Genomic DNA, 9,592 nt, shown 5'->3' on the forward strand with positions numbered 1-9,592 from the left:
CAAATTAGCAATAATTTAGGTGGCTTTAAAAAGCAATACTTACTTTAGCTGGACTATTATTTTAATTAGAATAACAGCTAGTTTAAACCTGCTTAATTCAAAGCTTCCCAACGTTTCCCCTCCACTCTCCAAATTAATGTACAGTGTCACTGCACTGTCTTTGCTGTAGCTCTCACGTCGTTACAGTGTCACTGCGTTATCTTTGCTGTATCTCTCAAGTCGTTTAAGAAACAAAATCCCCATTTCAAAATTTATTGTTTGGAAATTTCACACTTACATACAGTGAAATATGGATATACTCACTTTCAGTTTACTCCTTCTATCTCCCTCTGGATCCCCCTGAAAAACACTACTTTCCCTATTTAATTATTTCTTCTTCTTCTTCTTTTCTTCTTCTTCTTCTTCTTCTTCTTCTTCTTCTTCTTCTTCTTCTTCTTCTTCTTCTTCTTCTTCTTCTTCTTCTTCTTCCTCTTCTTCTTCCTCTTCTTCTTATTCCTCCTCCTCCTCTTCTTCCTCTTCTTCCTCTTCCTCTTCTCCTCTTCTCCTCCTCCTCCTCCTCCTCCTCTTCCTTCTCCTTCTGCTCCTTCTCCTCCTCCTCCTCCTCCTCTCCCCCCTCCTCTCCCTCCTCCTCTCCCTCCTCCTTTCCCTCCTCCTTTCCCTCCTCCTCTCCCTCCTCTTCCTTCCCCTCCTCCCCTCTTCCTCCCCCTCTTTCTCCTCTTCTTCCTCTTCCTCTTCTTTCTCCTCCTCCTCCTCTCCCTCCTCTTCTTCTTCCTTCTCCTTCTTTTCCTCCTCCTCTTCCTCCTCTTCCTCTTCTTCCTTTTCCTCCTCCTTCTTCCTTTTTCTTCTTTCTCCTCCTCTTCTTCCCCTTCCCCCCTTCCCCCGCCTCCTCTTCCTTTTAATAACCATTTAATCCAATTAGCATTGTCATGTGTGCCTGGGAATGGGGTTATTCATCAGAACATAGGCAACCTATCACTGCCCACACCCCAAAAGAAGAATGACTCACCCTCCCGCAGCGGTTAACAGCTGTCAATAGTAACTCAGGGGTGGGGCCTCTTGAGCACCTCCATCCACGCTGGAATTTTGCTTGGCTTGGCTTTGCACACATAAACCACAGATGCTGTCAGTTCTTTGAGTGCCCCGGTGTTGCTAAAATTCCTTACCTGTGGGGAGACGTAAACACAGGCTGCTCTTTCTCCCAAGATCTCAGCGGTAAACTGAAGTGCAATTCCACCAAAGTTCTCTGGGAAACCCACGAGTGTGTCAGGCTTGCTGACACAGCAGTGCTGCACAGAAGCAGGTGCATGCCACTCGGATGAGGACTGCCCCCATGGAGAGCTCTCCCCACTTCTTCCCAGCCTATGAACTTCTAGGCTTCCCCTGAGGCCACACACAGAACTCGTTGGAGGAGTGGCTAGTTACTAAGATGAGGGTCCCCTGCCCCTTCCCACCACTTCTTCTATGAGAGAAGATCAACAGTCAGCAGGGCCAGCTGTGCCCATCTGAACTCCTGAAGATGGCGGCAGTTGGTTGTACCTCCTCTTCTGAGAGCCTCAGGGTCAGGCAACGGTACAGACATCACGTTTCGGGTTGAGAACTCAGTCATTTATTTCCAGATCTTTAACCAGTAATGGTACTCTCCATTGTCTGCTGCCCACGGCCAACCAAAGACTCTCTGACCATGGCTGAGAGCAGCCAAGGTCTGTGGATGTAAATAAAGTGAGCATTCGGAAGTTGATTTAACAGCAAGGCGTTTTAGCAAAGTAATAATAGCAAGTTCTATTTCACAGCCTACAGCCTCTCTAGCCATGGGTTTCTGACCAGAACTACAGTAGCAGATATGAATTCTCTCCTACAGAACAGGCCTCAAGTCCAATAAAAACAGTTAGACTGGGCGTGGAGGTGCATACCTTTAATCCCAGAGGCAGAGGCAGAGGCAGAGGCAGAGGCAGAGGCAGAGGCAGAGGCAGGAGGCAGGAGGCAGGAGGCAGGAGGCAGGAGGCAGGAGGCAGGAGGCAGGAGGCAGGAGGCAGGGGCAGGGGCAGGGGCTGTGTCCGGGGCAGGGGCAGGTGCAGGTGCAGGTCAGGGGCTGGGACAGGGGCAGGGGCAGGGCAGAGGCAGAGGCAGAGGCAGAGGCAGAGGCAGAGGCAGAGGCAGAGGCAGAGGCAGAGGCAGAGGCAGCTGGGTGTCTGAGTTTGAGGCCAGTCTGGTCTACAGAGTGAGTTCTAGGACAGCCAATGCCACAAAAAGAGACCTTGTCTCCAAAAACAAACAAACAAACAAACGAATGAATTAAAAAACAAACAAACAAAGCCGTTAGCCCACAACAGTCATTCCACCACTGTACCATCGGGCACACCTTGTTCGGAAGGTTAGTATTACGGCATGCAGGATCTGGTGCTGGCCGAAACCGTTGATGTCCTTTCTCCTTCAGCAGCCTGCACACCTCCTCCAGCAGTGCTGCTGGGCAAGGAGGATGCTCGCTGGTAGGTTTGGGATTGGTTTTCTGCCCTGCAGCTAAGTGTGTGGTGTCTTCAGCAATGGGATCTTACCATGTAGTTGTGGTGGACAACCGAGAGCAAGGCAGTAGCTTTGAGACCTCCGGGGTCTGCCTGGCAAGCACTCTAGGGAGGGATTCCACGCCCCTTGCACCCTGACTTTTACTTAACAGTCCGTGGATTCTGAGAGTGACGTTGTCCATCCATGCAGGGTATTTACGTCTGAACACCTTTTTAACAAGGAAATTTGAGATTACCTTACATACTAATGGGTTTCCACAAAGTTTTCCCACCTCTCCTTAGTTTTGGGTAGCTCCTGTCCTCTCCCTCCACCCCGCCCTGTCCCATTCCAAACCTTAACCTCTGCCCCCCCCATCTTTTTTCCTATTGCATCTGTTTTACTGCCCCTCCAATTGTCATTTTTAGTTGGCCATGAGGTAGTACCCCCTCCCCACCCTCTGATCCCCTCCCTGCCTACCCGCCCTCCACTGGTCTACTTGTCTACCTTTGTTTTATTTAAAATCGCTCCTTTCCCCTAAAGCACCCCAGTGTCCCCTTCCAGTTTCCCTGGCTTCCATTTGTGCTCCAAGTTAAACTCCACAACAGATGACTTGAAACTGGGATCAGCCGATGGGAGAGAATGTGCAGCGTTTGGTTTGTCTTCCCAGGCCTTGATGACCTCATTCGGTATAATTTTTTCCAGCTCCATCCACTTAACCAGAAAATTTCATGATTTCATTTTTCAATATGTAGTTTTTGAAGAGGAACAAAGTACTAACAGTGCACGGTGACCCTGGCGGCCGTTACACCGACCGACAGACACAAAAGGTACCAGCGATAGGATCTCAGGTGTCCAGGGTGACACCTGTGACAGGGCCCTGTGTATGTAAGGCAGGTGAACTAACCTATGCGATATGGTTAGGACCCTGGAGAGCAGTGGTGGGTCTGACTGGAAAGGGTTGGCAGAAACTTTGTGTAGACAAACGTTCTCTGTTTCTCCAGTATGGGAATACATTTGTTACAACTTGCCAAACTAGATACTTATGCACTTTGTAGTGTAGAAATCTCACTCCAGAATTACACATTTATAGCTCTGAAAAGTTTAAGGAGTAGGCCTTCAGGTGTGGGAGGCCAGGGGCACGGTAGACGCACAGACATGGTTTTATCCTTGCCAGAGTCTCTGAAGAAGACATATGCAGCAATCTTTCCCGGTTCTTGTCCTGGAAACTTTTCAAACAATCTTTATCCGCGCAACAAAAGGGGAGAAAGGGGATGGTGGCAAAGCAGGCCCTTTGGTGACTATAGATACAAATTCTCCAGGTGCCCCTTCCTGCCCTCGGTGCTTGGTGCGGTACGGTGGGGGTGGGTGGGGGTGGGGTAAGGAGAAGGAGTTACAGTGGAAACAAAGAATCTCAGGGTGATGTCTCCTGGAATGCTGTACTCTGTGGAGGTGTGGGAAAGGTGTCAGTCTGCACTGAGCCAGGTTCTTACCCACCGTTCTGTGACCTTCTGTAGGACACTGAACCCGGGGTCCTGTGTGTCCTCATTACTGGGCTCAACGAATCCTGGCTGTCTACCCCATGGGGTTAGTTCAAGGTCCTAAAAAGATTGTGAAGATTTTTTTTTTTTTAAGAGGAGAAATAGTAATGAATGTGCAACTGGCCTCTCGTACAGACATTTCAGAATGAGTTTACACATTCCTGGTTCAAAAAAAATGTCTGGCCAAAAGAGATTAAACAAAGAAATGTCAAGCACAGACACTGCATTAGGGGCCAGGGAATACTTTGGTGGAGAGCCAGGCTTATCTTGTTGGACACCTCCTAAACTCAGGCCCGGGAGCCCGGCAGCCCCTGCTTCACCCAGGTGTTAGTAGCATGCTGGCCCACAGCTGAGCGGAGCCTCACGGCAGAGGCGACTGTGTCTCCCTCGATGCTTCTTGACAGCCATGCAGCAGATCCAGCTCAAATGAAGAAGAGAAAGAGCTTTGTCTGTCCTCAGAGCCCAAGGCAGAAGAAGAAGCCCAGTGCTGTCAGGGTGGAATGGGGAAAGCACGAGGCTCTCTGGGCCTGTTTGTGTGGCTGCGAATGAGGCAGGATGGCCAGGCGGATGATTTGATCTGACTTGGGTAATGAAAATGGTTTGTTGCTGTTTGAAGAGCAATTGTGTAAGCAACAGTACTTCTGTGTTTGGCTGCCTGTGACTCACCACTGACTGTAACATAACCCCAAACTCAGAGGAGGCACAGGCTGTGGGCGTGGAGGAGGGGAGAGGAGGGATGCGGGGCAGAGGGCCCCTTCTCATTCACCCTTTCTTCCCTCCTCACTGTCCCAGTCCCTCTCCAAACCTCTAAGGAGCGTTGATGAGAAGGCATTTGCCACCTGGACACAATGAGGCCTAGTTGGAGGGACAAGCTAGAAGCTGGCTTGGAGCCAGAGCCCCGGTTTGAATGGCTGTTGCCAAGGGGCTGCCAACAGCCCATCTCAACCCCCCAAGAGGCTGACCCAGGAGGGGGTGGGGGCCGCCCCCCACCTCGGAGGCCACAACTCACACCATTTGTGGGCCAGGCCGTGATCAGAATGTGCAGGACACGGTGGTGGCTTTGAGTGGCTGAGCAGAGCCTCTCCCCCTCGGCCCCGCTTTGGCCTCACTTGGATTAGAGCCTGCTCAGGGAGTCTCTTTGTTGGCTGCTTGTTATTCCGCATGCACTGAGCTCTGTGCATTCATCTTTATTAGTTCTAATTGCTTCCCCATTCTAATGGGATCTTGATATTCCCATACAATTGAAAGGAAATGTATTCATTAAAATAATTCTTCTAACTGCCGCTTCCAGCTGCTCCTGTAAAGTGACATTGTCTCTCCACGAAGCCTGCTGAAGCCTCTTATTAAGGCTCTAGTCAAAAGCCAACTTTGGGCAGCAAACTTTCCTTGCAGGGGTTTCCAGACACTGGAGAGAGGGTGCTTTTTAATCGGGCTTGCACAGAAGTTGAGGCCAGCTGGTGTAATTGGGGGCGCTGGTCCTTGTGGAGAGAAGGGCTTGCCTCCAGCTCTGCCTCCTGCAACAACGATCCTTTCTGCATAACGGCTCATTTGGAGAGGGTTTCTCCCCGCCACCTTCCGCCCCTCCCTGCCCACATCATCTATGTGAGACTTTTGTTTATGCCACAAGCAGTTACTAGGTGTGTTCTAAGCACGGGCTGAGTAAGGTGCTTCGGGAGGCAGGGCTGCACTCTCAAGGTGTTTATTGGTCTTGGTGGGTGGCTCCCAGCTAGCTTCTGCAGAGCCGTGTGTCAAAGGCACACAGAGAACACTCTGGGTAGTCAAAGAGAGGAGAGAACTCACAAGGCTCAGTGGGGAAATTCACAAGGACCTGAGTTCAGATCCCCAACTCCCCTGTGCAAGGAGTCCTGCCCCCCCCAAATAAACAAATAAATAGATAAATAAATCAATAAGGTAGAGAGTGGTGAAGGAAGACACTTGAAGCTGACCTCTGGCCTTTACATGCAGGTAAAGGCATGTGCACCTGCATAGCATACACTACACTAAATTGATTAATCAATTTCTTTAAAGTTCAATTTTTTACTTTGTTTGTATGCTTGTGGGGGAGGGGGACTTCAGTACCCAAAAGGGGGCTTCAGATCACTCAGAGCTGGAGTTAAAGGCAGTGGTAGGTAGCCCCAGGTAGGTAGCTGGGAGTTTAGCTAAGCCACACCACTTTGGCTCCCAGCAGGTTACAAGTCATACTCTCGCATCTGCCCAGGAACTATCTGGATTCTCAAATGAAACACACACACACACACACACACACACACACACCAGTTAATTTATGATATTCTGTGACTGGCTCAAAGGTTGGGCACTCCTAAACCTTCCCCTGCTACCCCAGGCCCAATCAGAGAAGTGGCCAGTGGCCCCTTACCTGAATTCTTTCATGGCTGATTGGCTTTCTCTCCTGCAGCTCTTATGCCCCATCCTTCTCCCCTAAAGTCATGGCAATTCTCAGCCTTCTTTTCTCCCAATTCCTAGCCCTCACAATCTAAAAGTTTTGCCCCTCTCTCTCCATGCACCCACTGGCTGTTGGCTCCTTATTGATCAATCAAAAACCAGTTGGGGTCAAGGACCTTCAGTGTTTGGACACACAGATTCCCGATTAATTCAAAGCATTAGAACCAATCCCCACCAAGTGCTAGAACTGAACTCTGGAAGAGCAGGGAGTGCCCAGAAGACCATCTCTCCAAATTAATTTTTTAAAAGAATAAAACATTAGTAAGGGAAGCCATTATTTGTTGTATATTTTATGGCCTGACATGGTGGTGCACGCTTTTAATCCCAGCACTCAGAAGGCAGAGGCAGGTGAGTTCCAGGACAGCCTGGTCTACATAGCATATTCAAGTACAGCCAGGGCTACATAACAGAGAGGCTCCATCTCAAAACAAACAAAAACAAATAAAAAATCCAGACATATATGTTTATTTCATAATAGCCAAATCAAGAGATCATAGGTAAAAATAAAAGAAACTTTTGAGATGTGAAAAGCCATTGATCTATTTGGAGAAAATTTTAGCAGTTTTGGAAGACTGACCATGTAAAGAAGACATGATTACATGTAAAGCATGTATGGTGTAGTGCATATGTGTAAAGCATGCCTGGTGGAGTGAACACATGTAAAGCATGTGTAGTATAGTAGATACATGTAAAGCATGTGAGGTGTAGTGGATACATGTAAAGTATGTGTGGTATAGTGGACACATGTAAAGCATGCGTGGTGTAGTGAACATGTGTAAAGCATGTGTGGTGTAGTGAACACATGTAAAGCATTCGTGGTATAGTGAACACATGTAAAGCATGTGAGGTGTACTGGATACATGTAAAGCATGTGTGGTATAGTGAACACGTGTAAAGCATGTGTGGTGTAGTGAACACGTGTAAAGCATGTGTGGTGTAGTGAACACGTGTAAAGCATGCGTGGTGTAGTGAACATGTGTAAAGCATGTGTGGTGTAGTGATTACATGCATGGTGTAGTGAACACATGTAAAGTATGTGAGGTGTAGTGGATACATGTAAAGCATGTGTGGTATAGTGAACACATGTAAAGCATGTGTGGTATAGTGAACACATGTAAAGCATGTGTGGTGTAGTGAACATGTGTAAAGCATGTGTGGTGTAGTGATTACATGCATGGTGTAGTGAACACATGTAAAGCATGCGTGGTGTACTTAATGTGCAATAGGAACTGGAGAAGGGTAAGGGAGCCCGAGTTACATAATGGGCAGCTTGAATCTTACGTCGCTTCCGCTTCTGTAACAGCCCTTTGAGGAGTCTGCAGATGTGATGGAGGTGTTAGGTAAAGATGTCTGGTGTGAAGAATGGAGTCAGGATTTGAACACCTAGCTACGCCTTCTAAAGCACAGGGGTAGCACAGGAGCGGGTCTTTGGTCTCCCCCATGAGCTTGGGAGTAGTGGGTTGGTTGTCAACAAGTAGGCAGTGTCCCCTCAGGACTGGGAGAAGATGGTGTGTCAGGAGAGGGCAGGAGTCCAGGTGGCCCAGTGATGAGTGAGGGGGAAAGTACAGGAAATTTGTGAGGGTCAAACCATAAAAACTTGCTCACCAGAGCTTACATTTTACCCCATTGGTGGTCTCTGAGAGGACATTTGAAGCCTCTTCATAAACACAGTTTATGCTCCAGAAGCATCAGTTTTCGTGGAGTTGAATAATTTTAAACAATTTCATATAGGAAAAGAAATTCAGATGTACTGTGCAACAGAATGCAAAAACACAGAAGCCTTCCAGGAGAACATGGGGCTGCTGTCCAGGGCTTCAGGCTTCAAAGCCCTCTGGGAGAACTGAAGACATTTCTCCCTTTTGTCTGCTGTGTGGTGGGTTTTTAGTGGTAGAGTTAGAGAAACACTGCTTTGGACAATATGTTTTGATCCCGGGAATAAAATAATTAGCAGTATTTCCAGGAGGGTGGTGGTCTTAGAGGATGGGCTGGACAGGGCAGAGATGGAGGGGAAGAGGCCAGGTTGGGGGAGAGGGGATTGCCATAAATTCTCAGTAACAATGAAGAACCTGGGAGTTCTGTGGACCTCAGGGCTCACCCCTCTCCTGGTCTTTTTGCAGGAGGGGGGTCTTACCTTGAACTGCATTTTTCACACTTTTATTTATTGATTTATGTGGGAGACGGATGAACGTAGCAAAACTCTTATGACAAGAGCTCAGAGGACAGTCTTAAAGATATCTATATCTATATATAGAGATATATAGATATAGATATGAATCATACACACACACACACACACACACACACACATACACACATATGCTTGTATATCTGTATGCCAGAAGAAGGCGTCAGATGGTTGTGAGCCACCATGTGGTTGCTGGGAATTGAAGTCAAGACCCCTAGAAAAACAGCCTGTGCTCATGACCACTGAGCCCCAGCCCCAGGTTTCGAGAATTGACTCCCTCTTTCCACCTTGTGGGTCCCAAGAATGAGTTCATCAGGTTTGGTGGCAACTGCCTTTATCCTCTGAGCCATCTCGCAGGCTGAACACCCCCTCCCTCCAAGCTTTCTTTTAACAAGTTCAGCATAAGACTAGGATAACCAAGAAGAAGGAAAAGCTGCCAGGGGAGTCCCTGGGCAAGGGACAGGTCCTTATAGACCGCCTGTGCTGCCCTAGCCACCCTTTATACATGCTGTCCTTGAACCAACCGCTGGTTCCACAGCTCTGTGTGTAACCTTCCTGCTGCAAGGCAGGCTAAACATCCACTCCTGGAAGCTGGCCTTGCCTCTGCATCTGACTTTTATTCATAGGTATTTTCGTTGTATTCAACAACTGATGTATTCTGCTGTACTCAGGGCAGCTGATACCCTGGCACTCAGGGGTGAGCGAGGGAACAAAAGAAAGGCTAAATACCTCAGCTGAGGCCCATGGCCAGGCTTACTGATGCCTTAGGTCAGCAGGTGCAGACAGCCTAATCAGTTAGCCAGAGCCCCAAACACATGCAGGAACCTAGGATGGGTAAATTAGGAAACGTTCAGAACGTTTCTTGAGGATCTGTGTTTTGTTTTGTTTTTTAATTATTTAAAGACCA

This window comes from Rattus rattus, chromosome 4 (assembly GCF_011064425.1).
Source record: "Rattus rattus isolate New Zealand chromosome 4, Rrattus_CSIRO_v1, whole genome shotgun sequence".
Classification (NCBI taxonomy): Eukaryota; Metazoa; Chordata; class Mammalia; order Rodentia; family Muridae; genus Rattus; species Rattus rattus.